Below are 13651 nucleotides of genomic sequence, written 5' to 3'. Positions count from 1 at the left end.
GTGTGTGTGTGTGTGTGTGTGTGTGTGTGGGTGAGAGAGAGAGAGAAAGAAAGAGGAAAACCAGAGAAAAGAGGGCGGGCTCAGACTCAGGCAGTGCACACACACCCTCTCTGCACAGCCCACAGTCTGGTTGAGTCAGGCAAGTGGCAGCATGTGAGAGTATGTGCTTGGAGTCCGCCTGAGCCCGGGAGACTGATGCAAGGATTTCCCTCTTTTTCTCTTGAAGAGGACACTTGCTGCTTGTGCTTTTRGTAACCACAGGGAATTAGGTGGGACCTTCACAGGAAAACCAGGGAGCTTAAAGGAAGGTAAGGAGATACTTTCTTTCTTTTTCTTTTTTGGCTTTGAAACAAAGCTGTGTTGAGGTTAAACGTAAAATGTCTCATCTTGTTTTTTCCCTCTTCTTTTACRTTATTTCTGATTAATCTGATTCCTGGTGTGTATGTGAGAATTAACAGAATGACACAAACTTGAGGAGTCCAAATTTSTGTGTCTGAGTTCTTCAAGAGTGTGAGATTTTAATATTTTGTACATTAAAGGGTCACATAACCTCTGCTGCCTTTTCTCTCTTTCCTGCTCTTTATAGATAAATAAAACACTGCACATAAAAGAGCCTTTGAAATGTTACACTCAGATGGCCTTCTTGGGGGACTGTGTGTGTTGTTGAAAGGAGTTTATAAATCATTAATGCTCTCATCTGGGACTTTGCCTAGTTTCCGGTAAGACTTAAGTCAGTGATAACAGCACACCTTTGGAGATCTGAACTGGCAGCAACTGGCAATCCCTGCCACACCGAGCAAACTGCGAAGCCAGAGTGACAGTATGCCTTTTCCAAACACAAAACCCAGTCTTGAAAACATATCCATCCGATAAAGAGAGATTACTGTCAGTCTTGGACCAGAAAAGCGGCCTTAGCAGCAATTACGGCCCATCAGAGGGTTGTTAAAGAGTTGCATGTACTTTGATATTGTTGAAAGGAAAAAAAAAACTCTGCTTGTGCTTCAAAGGTTCAAAAATCAAAAGGGAGGAAGATTTAGATCTGACAAATAGATGACTTGGTGTGTGCAGAAATTTCAAAGGGATAAACGAAATGAAAGAAGAGCAGTAGAATGCTGCCACCGAGATGTTAGAAGTCCAAGGAGGCTACAGAGTTTTACTGAAAACTTGGTGATCAGCAACAGCAGACAAGACGAAAAAAAAACAACAAAAAAACCTGAACGAGGGCGAACTTTTAAACTGAAAGAATCACAGAAGTGTTTGCTCAGTTGATATTAAAGATGTATCTTCTGTCTGTCACTTGAGTCTGTGTATGCATTATAGGAAATGCTGCAGGGTCGTGCACATCTCTGCAAAACTAGACTGATGAATCAAAGGGACTTATATCTTAACTTTTTATTTTGAAAAGGAAGAAAAAAACTTTAATTATTGATTTGGTCTGTTTAGAAAACCCACATTGTTTCAGGCTTTTCTGCAAATTTGGATTGAGAAGAGGTGCTGCATGTAGAATATTTGCTTTATTCGGAATAATTTGGCAGACKTTCGATGAGGAAACCTTTAGTTTTCCAGTCAATTAGAGCCCCTTCTAGCTCTTRCAGTGCCTGGTTTAAAGGGGACATATCATACAAAATCCACCTTTTTTAACTGTTAAATGCATTTCGTTGTGTACTCGGAGTCTCCAGTCCAGAAAATTAAATTTAGCTTCTCCTGGTGTTGCATAGATGCCTTTATATTCTGTTTGGGTCATATTTTTCAACATGTTCAGTTTTCTTTATTTTCTATGATGTTTTTCTGAACTACTACGTCACAGAATTTGTGACGGAGCTGCTCAATAAGGTCTGGACTTACCAACTATTTCATCATCTTCATTCTCCTCTGGCTCTGGGTCAGACTTTGGATCCAACATGTGAGGCTGGATGGACAAGTCTTCCCTTGTTGATATATTTTAATTAATTAGTAAATTTTAAAAATTTCTGCGCCGCTATACAGTCGTAAACCCCTCCATGAAATTAGAATGGACCGCTCTGGAATCTGAAAGGGGCGGGGTGCAAAGTGCCTCTATTGAATTTAAAGAGACAGCCTCAAAACGAGTTGATCTGAGACACACCTCAGAAAAGGGGTGAAAAGGGGGCTTGTGGAGTTACAATAAGGAGGAATTCAGACCAAAGCATTGCAGTTCCACTTTATATAAACCCCAAATGAAGGATTTAAATGTGAAAAAGATGATTTAAAATCATTATATGTCTCCTTTAAAGTCCTTACAGCATCCAAATCCACCAGAATTCCTTTACCAGACTATAAAAATACCTTGGATTCAGTAGCCAACGCTCGTCTGCTCAGATCYACCTCAGACCCTCTGCCCTGTGTCGTTTTGTTTCATCAACATGGTCTTTCTTTTCACAACTGGCTGCACCAGGTACTTGAGTACTGGCAGGGCGTGTTGAGGAAGCGATTCATGAAAGGATTTACAGTGACAGATAAAAACAGTCGGTGTGTGTGTGTGTGTGTGTGTGTGTGTGTGTGTGTGTGTGTGGACTCCGACTTTTTGTCAACACTGCCAAATACTTTGCGAATCCCAGAGGCAGCGAAAGCTTGTCTTATCTCACACACTGTTACCCGTCCAGGTTTTTTGCAGATGTGTGTCCACTCATCGGTGTGTATTAGGGGCGAATATGTGTGTGTAATAATCCTCACAACCATTGTGTACAGTTAGTTAATAGTGCAAGTGTGAAGAGGGGGGATGGGACTTGAGTTAAGTCTTSCTGGTGTGCAGTGTGTATGCATTTTTACACACTTCTCCCACCTATAGCACAGATACTGTCCTGTTTAACTCAAGTAACTTCTTRTAATGGTCAAACACTCAAGTCTACAGGGAACACATTTAGCTTTGAGGTTGATTGATACACTATAGTATCAGTCAGCTAATTATTTATGTCGATTTTAGCTGTTTTTTAATTTAATTTTTATTAATAATCAGCCACGCCTGAGCATATTTACATGAAAAGTTGGGCAAATGTGGGCAGCAAAATGTTGATACGGTTCACGACACCCTTTTGTAGAKGTGCTTCCTGCAATGTGATGACTTTTCTCAGCAAGGATTTGTTTTAGAGTAACACCAACAAACCTTAAAGGAAGTAGAATGTATCACGCTAACCTTTAAAATACCAGTTACGAGAATAAAAAAAAACATTACACTTAAAACTGAAAGTAATGCAGTTATGAATGTATAAACAATAGGCCCTATTTCCCCCCTAAATCCAAAATAATAATAATGTGACATTTAACTCAGCTGACATAAAACATTGCCTTGTCTCATTCAACTCTCATTTCTCAAAAATCAAAAACATTTTGACAACATTTCTGCAAGAGGAAGAGATTTTTTGGTCCTAATTGGCAGATGGTTGTTGTTCCTCACATTGTGATCACATTAAACAGAAGTAAACATGTGTACACCACAGAATGAATACTGAAGATAGTCTGTAATCTAAATACTGTAACGTCTGCTCCTTAAAGGAGACACGACGTGCTTTTAAATCCTTCTTGTTCACATTCAAATCCTTCAGTTGGGGGTCTATATAAGTGGAACTGCAATGATTTGGTCTGAATTCCTCCTTATTGTAACTCCACAAGCCCCTCTATCACCCCCAATCTGAGGTGTGTCTCAAAGAAACTCGTTTTGATGCTGTCTCTTTGCTGTATAATAATCCAATATGCAAAATGAGAATGATGAGCATTCTCATCATAAATAACCAGAGCCTCACAGCTTTAAGCAAGTAGGTTCTTGTGACAAACGACAAGTAACAACACATAAGCTGTACTTTGATGAGCATGTGACAGGAATATTAAAAGGCTTGYTCAATTAATTTGAAAGGGATGATCTTATTTCCTTCTTTATCTTTAYGTGTCCTCTCATTTTCTAAAAGTTGCCCCCCTCTGATGCTTCCTCCACCCCCCCACCCCCTCCTCAGTAGTGCACTCATTTCTGCTGTTAAGCAAATGTGAGGCTTAGGCAATCCCCGGAGCAATTGGGCTGTTTAAATGTTTGTGTTTGACTGTGTGCCTGTGTAAATGTGTGTTTGTGTATATGAGCGTGTGTGTGTGTCTTCTTCTCTTCCACCCACCCTCATTTCTTTGCTACTGTCACTYGCACGTCCAGCAGACAAATGTTGTTGAAGTCTGTTTTGGGAAAACCCTGACAGAACTGACAGCTGAGGTTTGGTGAGGCGCTGAAAACATTTATTTCCCCCCACCCTCCACTCTGTTTTCATAAAATATGATTAGTTAAGGGGCAGAGGAAAATCCCAGTGCAGCGTGGGTTATAAAATAAGCTACGCGGTTAGTGTTTATGCAAAACAAAACGAACTTTTAGTCAAGGATTTTTCATGAGCTTTGAAAATTTCCTTAATATTACAAAAATAGAAGGAAAACACTTCCGTAAACCGGTTGCTTGTAACATCTTGGAGCCAACGATGAGTCAAGGAAACCGTTTGATTTAGGAGGAACTGGAGGCTCCTTTAATTTATGATTGAACATTTGGCTTGATGCAGGACCAGGCAAGCTGCATGAGTCAGTGAACGTAACGTCACGCTCACGTCTTCTCTCATGTGCAGCCTTTTACAATGCCACTCRGCTGGTTGAACAGGTCTATGAGAGRTTTCAGCTGGAAACATCAGGGGAAGGTGTATGTGCCTGATGAGAGGAGGAAAGATGATAAAAAAAGGACAACAGTTGCCTGTCTAAGAGYTTGAGAAGCAAGAAGGGATTCCACTAATTTGCAAAGGGGTCCAGACGAAGGGGGAGTGTCTCTSCGAGCTGACATGAGCTGGCATGTGCCCTCGTTCATTTCCTTCCTTTTGTCTGTTTTGTGTCTGCTGATGAATCGGGACTTTGCTCCTTCCTTCCTTCGCTCCCACCCTCGTTCGCTCTTGCCTCTTTCTGTCGCTCTATCATTATTTCTTCTCATCCCCTCTTGGGYGTGACAGCTTTACCATCCATGTCTTGTCCGCCTATTATCTCTGATCATTGTTACGYTCGTGCCAACACATCAGCTCTGGCTGTCAGCTGACAATGAGGAAAAGCTGTGTGCAAAAGGTTACATCTTCGTATTTATTTATTTTTTGTCCATGGTGCGAAACAAAAAAAGCATTAAAACTGAGCACTTGTAATAGAGTATAATGAATGATGAAAATCAGGACCAGTGGTAAACATGGGTGCTGGAAGTTCAGGTGCTAAGAGGTCATTGACTCAAGCCCCACCCACATTTTGCCAAAATCTTTGTTTAAATCCCCTTTTCTCCACTCAGTTAGATACATTTATTTTCCTTCACAGAAAAGAAAAGTTTGCAATATTTCCAATAATAGATACTGATCTTATGTCCACATCATTACCAACATTTTCAGAGATACTTTCACTTCTTTTAATGGGRCTTGTGCACCTTCTCGAACCATTTTACTTTCATTATAAGAAGACAAAGTTGATGGTTTGTTGTCTGAAGATTGCTTGTCATTAGCTAAGTTTGCTTTGGCACAAGTACTGGTAATAAACTGATGGTCAGAATAAAAAAAAAAAACATCCTAATTGGAATATCCTAACTGATTCGGCTCGATCACTATGAATTTGTAATCCAAATGAACGGTGTACGTGTCCGATGTCAATCTGATGTATTTCCACCTGACTACATATGTAAGCATTGGTTGGTTAGCAAAACATTTCTATTAGAAACTTTGAAAGAGCTCAAACCTATCAAATGCCTTGATGGTCGAAAGTGTAGGAACACAGTTTTTTCAGGGTCTGTTKATTTTATTATTTTAAYGTTTATGTTCATCATGGAAGTAGAACTTCTGTGGCTTTTAAGGGAAAGTTTGCAACTCCGCGTATGTCAGCACATCAAGGTGCACGTAAACTGCTTGTCATGATCGAGTTATTCTTTGTGCCCATATAAATGAAACATTTGGATTGTTTAATCCAAATACATTTCTGTCCGATCAAAGAATTTTGCGCATGTAAACATGTAAGAAAATTCGTATTCAATAAACTGAAGTCGATATTAAAAACACCAATGTCAAATAAAATGATTTGTAGAATGAATCAAACCATACAACACCAGAATTCTGGATCTGAGTGAGGTTTATTGTCACCCAATCTGGCAGGAAACCACACTGGCCAAAAACCAGGAAGTTCACGTATTTATACACCTTCTTCAGTGCCTGCGTTCGCCCCCTGCTGACCTACGGCTGAATYACAGGCATTCAGACAAAATCCTCATCTACTGTTATCATAACGGTTTATTATGTGTTGTCACATAATTCGGACATGTAACTAATCTATATCAATCAAAACATAATAGATTAAACATTGTCAAYATTACAAAAAGGAAAACCTAAAAATAAAGTGTTGKGCTTTTAACATCAGTACTAACCTCTAATAACTATAAATTTCTTCAAACATACTGTAGCTGCTCATCTGCAAGAATAATGGTTCAGCCCCTAATGTTGGTTCTTCTAGATAAAACGAAAATGCCATCTGAAAGTTGTAGTTGAAACTACAGTATAGTTAACTTGAAAGTTGGGGTTGATGAGAAAAAAAGGAAACATGCCTTTTAAAGGAGGATGTGTTACTGCAGCAGGAAACTGAGCGTGAGATCTTGGARATACGTATACATGTGAAGTGTTGAGTCGGCTTTTAAGGGAGGAATTAGAGCAGAGGTGCAAAGAGTGCCTTCAAAAGATTCTGTTTATGTTGTCTTTGCTCTGGGGAGGATTGGCATTCCTTGGATCTCCTTTTGTATCTACTTGGAAATCTTTACGTTCCCCATTTCCTGACTCCCTTTCTCTTTGACTGACTTTAGTACGACGCCAGAGTGCAGGAAACAGGACAACTTAGCAACTGGCCTCAGTGTGTCGACTTGGCTCATCACAGAGTCATCCCACACTTCCAGCTAATGCTTGTTGACCTGGAAGTGATATTACAAGGCAGCCTCAAAAGCCTGTGTTTGTATTGTAAGTGTGTGCAAATATGAGTTATGTGTGTGGGAGTAAAAAAAACCCCATCAAGGATGAAAGCTTTAAGCTGCATGGATTCCTTTGTTCCTTGGATTTAGTTTTTTTTATAAGCAGGAATACAAAAAAAAGCAACCTGTGCTGAGTGCTTTAAGATTTCTTTCACGCTGTGTGTTTCTTGTGGTGCATTAGCGGTCAACGTGGATGTTTGTATGTGTCTGTGGTCAAGTCGCCTTTGTCATCTTCCCTCCAGCCTGCACTCAGATGTCAGAGCGTGGCGTGTAGCTTATACAGGTCACTAATGCACCGAGAGGGAGAAGTGCTATTCACTGTAACCACTCGGAGTCCCGACAATAACCTCCAGCTCCAGTCTGCACGAGACATTAACCCACGGAAAATGGGCCCATTGACCCAGATCCAAACCCATCTACTGGAGAGACACAATATAAAAGACATATATTGATATCCTTGTCTCAGCGGTAGTTTTGTTCTGTGTCAAACTCKTTGACGTGAGGACCATTTTCTTTGTAATTAATGCTTTGTTTCATGGATTCATTCAATTAAAGCAGCAGAACAATGGGCAATATTTTTCTATACATAGAATAAATTTGTGAAATTGTTTGTTGTTCAATGTTCCCTTTCCTATTTAAAGTGAAAATAAAAATCTTTTTTATCTTAAATTAGACGAACATCATATMTTTTATTAAAACTAAGCATTATAAGTGATTTTGGCACTTATAATAAAAATCTGCACACGAAGAACCTGCTTTTTATCCGTTAGCCCAGCTCTGATTCACAGCATGCATCATGTCACTAAAGACGTCACTGTAAGATTGTAAATCTTAAGCAATAAATCAGACAATTGATGCCGTAAATAGCTTTGCCGTCACTGAGTTGTGGCTAAGTTTGTGTGGGAAAAAGTATTTAATATCCACCTTTGTCTGGCATGGTTTTGTTCTTGTTCATTCCTATGCTCCTGCTCTCATTCATTAACATGGTAATCCATGTGCTCGGACCTGTCATCTGCTAGCAACAATGGTTTGTGTAGTACATGCCACTGCGGCTCTATRATTTGAGTGTGTGACTCGGCTGACATGTTTTTAAATCGTGTAAAGACACTGCTGACTTAAAGCTCYGAACATGTCGACTCGGTAATGGTGTGGCCACTCTCGTACTTTTACTTTCAAGCTGAAGAATTCACAGTTCTAACTTCGCAGTATTTCTAATCACTGAGACATTCAAAAGAACTTTGAGGATCTGTGTGCTGATGTTCTTACATAAAGAAGTGAAATTTGATTTGTGGAAGGCCATTTTCATYCCTAACACATTTTAAATTCAATTGCGCCACATCACAACAAACATCATCTCACTGTACACAAAAATCAGCAGACTGTTGAATCTTCACTTCATCACAGGCTGCATCCTGAGCAGCACATTGGTGACAGTGGAGAGGAAAAACTCCTCCTTAACAGGAAGAAACCTCCAGCAGATCCAGGCTCAGGACAGGCGGCCATCTGCCTCAACCGTCTGGGTTTAGGGGGAACATTAAAGAGACACAGACAAACACAGAAGGTCCAGGTGTATTTTCATCTGGAAGAGAGACAAAGAGAACACGTTATTGATACAAGTAAAACCATTTTGACGTCTCTAATACTAAAACTTTACAAATATTAAAGGAATCTTCACGATGATTTTTTTAAAATAAATAAAAAGAGTTTATTTTCTCATCTCATTTGGAAAGTATTAGTTTTTGATGGAATAATGTTTTATATGTTAACAAAATGTGTGTTAAAAAAATCCTGGAAAGCAAAACAATTTCCCTGTAAACATTTTAAACAAAACAAACAGTGCTGGAAATGATACTATTTGATTTGATGACTCACTGAGGTATTAATTATTCATAAGTTCAGTTACACACAATGTTTTTTTTAATTTGATTTTTATCCTGAGGTTTGAATCTCTGTGTCTTTATGTGGCAATCTGGCATGTATGACATAACTGGAGTGGCTCTGCTGTTTTTAAATTTTACAGAACATTGGTGCAACACTCTAGGCGTAGGTCCTCTCCGATTCCTTGAATTGTGTCACACCTTATTGCACATGAAAGCCATTTCTCTTCACATTTACAAGATGCACAAAGTGAGAAAGACAGACAGCAATAGAGGGAGGGTGCCTTTTGTGAAACAATCATGCAAAAAGTGATGCAAAGCTTTTCTGATTGCACTGGATTCACTGACTTGTGTAACCTTCGCAATGTTTTAATTAAAAAAAACACGTGAAAACTCAGAACTTACTGTAACATCTTATCATCGTTGAAGCAGCAAATATTTGTGTGTCACATTCTGAACATTTGTCAGCTKCAGGACTGCATTGTCTTCAGTCTCTCCTTCCAGGAGGACACTCTGTTTGCGAGTGCTGCTGTTGACTCAGGTGCACCCATGCAGTAAAAAAAGACTTCCCACTTCCCAGTCTTGCTGTTCCCCTCCCCCACCTCCCACCAGACCTACCCCGTGCTGCCCACCCCTCTGCCGCTAACATCTTTTACAACCTTCCAAGCACCTTTTGTCAGGTTTGTTAGTTGGATGGTTTATTTTACCTCTGAACCATTTCCTTCCTCAATCTTTTACTGGGTCGTCCCCCCCACACAGAGACTCTCGCTTGCTTCCTTGTAATTAAGTTTTTTGATGCCTCAGCAGTATACTTGTGTAAAAAAAATAACTGAAGTGGTTTGGATTTCATTAACTACCATCACGCGACTTTCATTACACTTTCATTACAATTTGACTACTTCAATAATCAAACATCGCATTATTGTACAATCATTTATTAAGTTACCTTTATTGCYTATTGTTTGAGTTACAAACAAGTTAAATATTTTGTTTCAACTTTGTTTAGGCACTTCCAGTGGATGAGCATAGATACTGTAGATGGAGAGTAAAATCTGAGAAGTCACATTAGACCAGGTGTGTCATACAAAGTTACACGAGGGAACCAAAATTCAAACCTTGGTCCAAGCCGAGGGCTAATTTCTGTCAATAATTACTAAAACAATAGTATATAAACAAAATAATTTTTATAGAATAACAACTTACCTTTCCAAATAATTCAAGCAGCATTTAGAACATTCCTGACCTAACGCATAAAGAAAAAATATTAAATTAAAAAAGACATCTTCAGTAAGTAAAAGTAAGTAAAATTTTATTTATAAAGCACTTYTCTTAGAAATAACTTCACAAAGTGCTGTACAACACATAAAAACACAATACAACAATGCAATAAAAATTTCATGGAGCCGTCCAGTATTTCCAACCCAAAAAGGTGTATCAGCAACAACATTGAGCCAAATGAAAAAAACAAAAAACATTTAGCATTCATTTCTTATGCCTGACTATCTCGATTTATTATTGCTTAGGGAACTGTTTAATCACAATACATCAAATCTGTTAAAAAATGAAAACTCTCAAAAAACTCCTATTATTTGACTTTCAAATAAGACATGAATACAGAGAAAGATGATTAAAGTTGATTCTCCATTGCTCTTTCCACATCAGATACAAAATGACTGAAAAATTAAATTCATTTTCTAAAGGTGGCCTACTGTMATGAGAAAAATGTACTAAAWACAAAAAWAGCAAAAACCATRAAACWATTTTACATTTGAAWTTTTACCTTTTGGGGATAAAATGTTAATGTGGGCCAGATTTGGCCTTCAGTTTGACACGCATGTAGTAGACTGACTGTTGGAAACTATAAGCGTTAATAAGGGAGTCTCCAAAAAGTCTCAAAACATTCTTGAGAGTTCTCAGTTTCCTTGTGTGAGTCACAGAGGCTTGCCGACTTGTTTGCTTGATTTTTGAACACRTTCAAAGAAATTGGCCGCGTGGCTTGTTTGACCCAAGGGCAGCAGGAGAGTTTGTGCAGGAGAAACTCTGACCCATGCTTGGTTGGACTTTAAACATGTACAGTGTGTTAGCATTAGCCYGCGATTTCAGGAACCCCAAAACCTCTGGTGCTAATTGGCCAGGCCAGCCCGATTTGATGTCAGCTACATTTACAGCGACTGTAACGTTTTTTTTTTCATACGAGTACAAGTAAACAACAACTAAGCTACCAACAGAGCCGGCTCTTGGCATGGGCGAACTAGGCGGTCGCCTAGAACGCCATCTGCTGGAGGGGGTGCCGAACTGCAGAAGAAAAAAGTAATCCCTGGTTGTAACTCTGCTCAGCGTCCCTTTCAATTAGCTTTGTCTTAAAAAAACTATTATGAAGTATTACAGGAAAAATAAACTACTCTACCCATAAAACTTTTTCTCCCACACAATGCAGCAATCGCCCCCACCCTCTCTCTCATTTGATTGAAGTTGCAGTGACTTGTCCTGCTCCAACACTCTGATGGGAGAGGGGCTAGTAGTGCCTCTCAGGTAGCGGTTCGTGTTGACAAACTCAATAATAACAAGTCTGTATTTTGTTGTCCCATACATGTCAACCTCTTTCGATGCTTACCTGTATAAAAAGCCTCAAAAATCCGTAAATTTTGCAAAAAAATCCACACAACTCGCACCTGGGGGCAGAGGGGGGCGGGGAGTGCACTTCAACTCGCCTAGGGCACAAAAATGGCTAGAGCCAGCACTGGCTACCAAGCAACAACAAGCTAACATTAGCTACCATTAGCTTACTGTCCTCTGTCGTCTTGCCTCTCATCTTCAGCATCAGCAAACATCTGTAGCTCCCTCACATGTTGAGAACAGGGTGGGGTCTACTGGTGTGGCTCATCACCACCCATCCCTTCCTCCTCCTAAGGAAAGGAACAGTCAAAGTCTCAGTCAGAGTCTCAACTCAAGAGAATCGTTGATTTTGTGGCACAACATTGTGTCTGCAGTGCTGCAGAGCTGGTTATTTGATTTTACTYATTGTTTCATACAGGCTCTGAGACGTAAAATAAATTTGAAGCTGACTWAAAAAAGTCCATGATATATGTCGATCTGCATTCCTGCAAAATGGGGTAAAATTAGTGTAATGTACAATCTGTACAAGTTGACTTGTATGCTTGTTGTGTTGCAAATAAAACTAACAAAAAAAAAGATATGTATGTTTTTATTATTATGATCCCTGCTCACATCAAGGCGGCACTCTGCTCAGTGTGAACACAAATAAATGGCTCGTCACATCTGGATCCCTTCAAAGAGCCGTTTATCTCATCTCTATGGAATGTCAACATTTCTTTACTCTCCTTGAGGAAAAAAAGATTCAGCACGTGTCAAAATGACTTTACTGGCCATCTTGTCACACCTAAGTATCCACAAATGTACAACTCAGACAACAAAAACCTCAGCATCTCTCCCCTGACAGTCTTCCAGTCRCTTTGCCTCAGACAAAAAACCGGGCCTGTTCACATCCACTTTGAACTGACCCTTGCATCTATCTCTGTCAGCCCCTCAGGACCTATCAGCACCACTCCACCTGTTTACCTCTCATGTTTCCTTTTGCCTCAACACGCATCATTCATCTATCTACCTGTGGCCCAACAACTCCATTCCAGCCAGTTCCCCTTCACATTAACAGCCTCTCATCCTCCTTTCAGCACCACCATCTGTCTTTTTTTAAAATCTCTCTCATCTCATCCCTGTGTTTCAGCATCCCAGCTCCATCACTCTACCTCTGCCTGAAATCCTCTTGTCCCTCTCACTCAGCCACCCTGTTATTTCACTGTCCCCTCAGTCGGCACAGAGCTGAACTGAAGCATTACCTGCCATTTTGGCTGCATTCAATTGTATCTGCAGGTGTGTGTGTGTGTGTGTGTGCTGCCGGTGGTCTTTGGGGCAATGCCAAGGTTCAAGTGACATTGATTAATATCATGAGGAGGACTTACTTTATATTATTTATTACTTCATGTTCTCCTACTTTTGCAGCTAAACACGAAGAACACTAAACAACCCACTCTCATTGATAATTAAACATGTTTTAATTTTTTTTTTACATGTCTGGAGCAGATCACATAAATATTCAGTAGATGGATTTTGATGACTGTGAAGGTGATTGTCTGCGCAATCACGGTTTCATCAGGACGAATGAGTGAGCGTTGATTGAGGATCGGGAAAAGCAGGAGATGATTTATTAATATTTAACAAACAGCAAATGGTAGTTCTCCATTTGTCACTCATCCTGTTGCTGGACATGAAAAAGTGCATTAACCTAAAGCAAAAAAGAGAGGATTTACTTCTGGTCGACACGCCCTGATCTTGACCTTGACCTAATTGGACGTGAAATCCTCCTGTTAAAATATGTCTCTTTAATTCTCACAGTGGGTTGTTTAGGGATGTCAGGTCTTTGAAATCCCCACGGGGATGTCTGGTAGCTCAGGTTGCACTCTGCAGCTTCGGTGACTGTGTTAAACCTTAAAAGCTGCACACATTCATTGACTCACTCGGGACTCCGTCTCAATGGAGGGCTTGCAGAGGAAGAAGACTTCTTTAAAATATGGTAATCCCAGAGTGCGGCGTGCTGCAGAGACAACCAGCTGAAATATGTGCTAAGGAGCATGAGCTACTTGAAAGGGGGGGAAAAAAGAGCGTATTTAATAAGGTTAGTGACACTTGAGAAGCCAACTGGAGGGAATTGGCTGACAGTGAAATTCACCACATCGTAACTGTTATTTAT

At 39.9% G+C, this 13651-nt stretch overlaps 1 protein-coding gene across 1 annotated transcript in view; it reads left to right on the top strand.

Annotated features, from left to right (window-relative positions):
* Positions 1–72: 72 nt before the first annotated feature.
* LOC106514129 (T-lymphoma invasion and metastasis-inducing protein 1) overlaps positions 73–13651 on the top strand; it is a gene marked incomplete in the record, with an annotated part of 62199 nt that continues 48620 nt past the window's right edge. The window contains 1 exon segment of the mRNA XM_014003242.1: positions 73–308.

Source organism: Austrofundulus limnaeus, unplaced genomic scaffold (assembly GCF_001266775.1).
Source record: "Austrofundulus limnaeus strain Quisiro unplaced genomic scaffold, Austrofundulus_limnaeus-1.0 Scaffold17, whole genome shotgun sequence".
Classification (NCBI taxonomy): Eukaryota; Metazoa; Chordata; class Actinopteri; order Cyprinodontiformes; family Rivulidae; genus Austrofundulus; species Austrofundulus limnaeus.
Note: the sequence above shows the minus strand (reverse complement) of the source record. Positions and strands in the feature narration are given on the sequence as shown.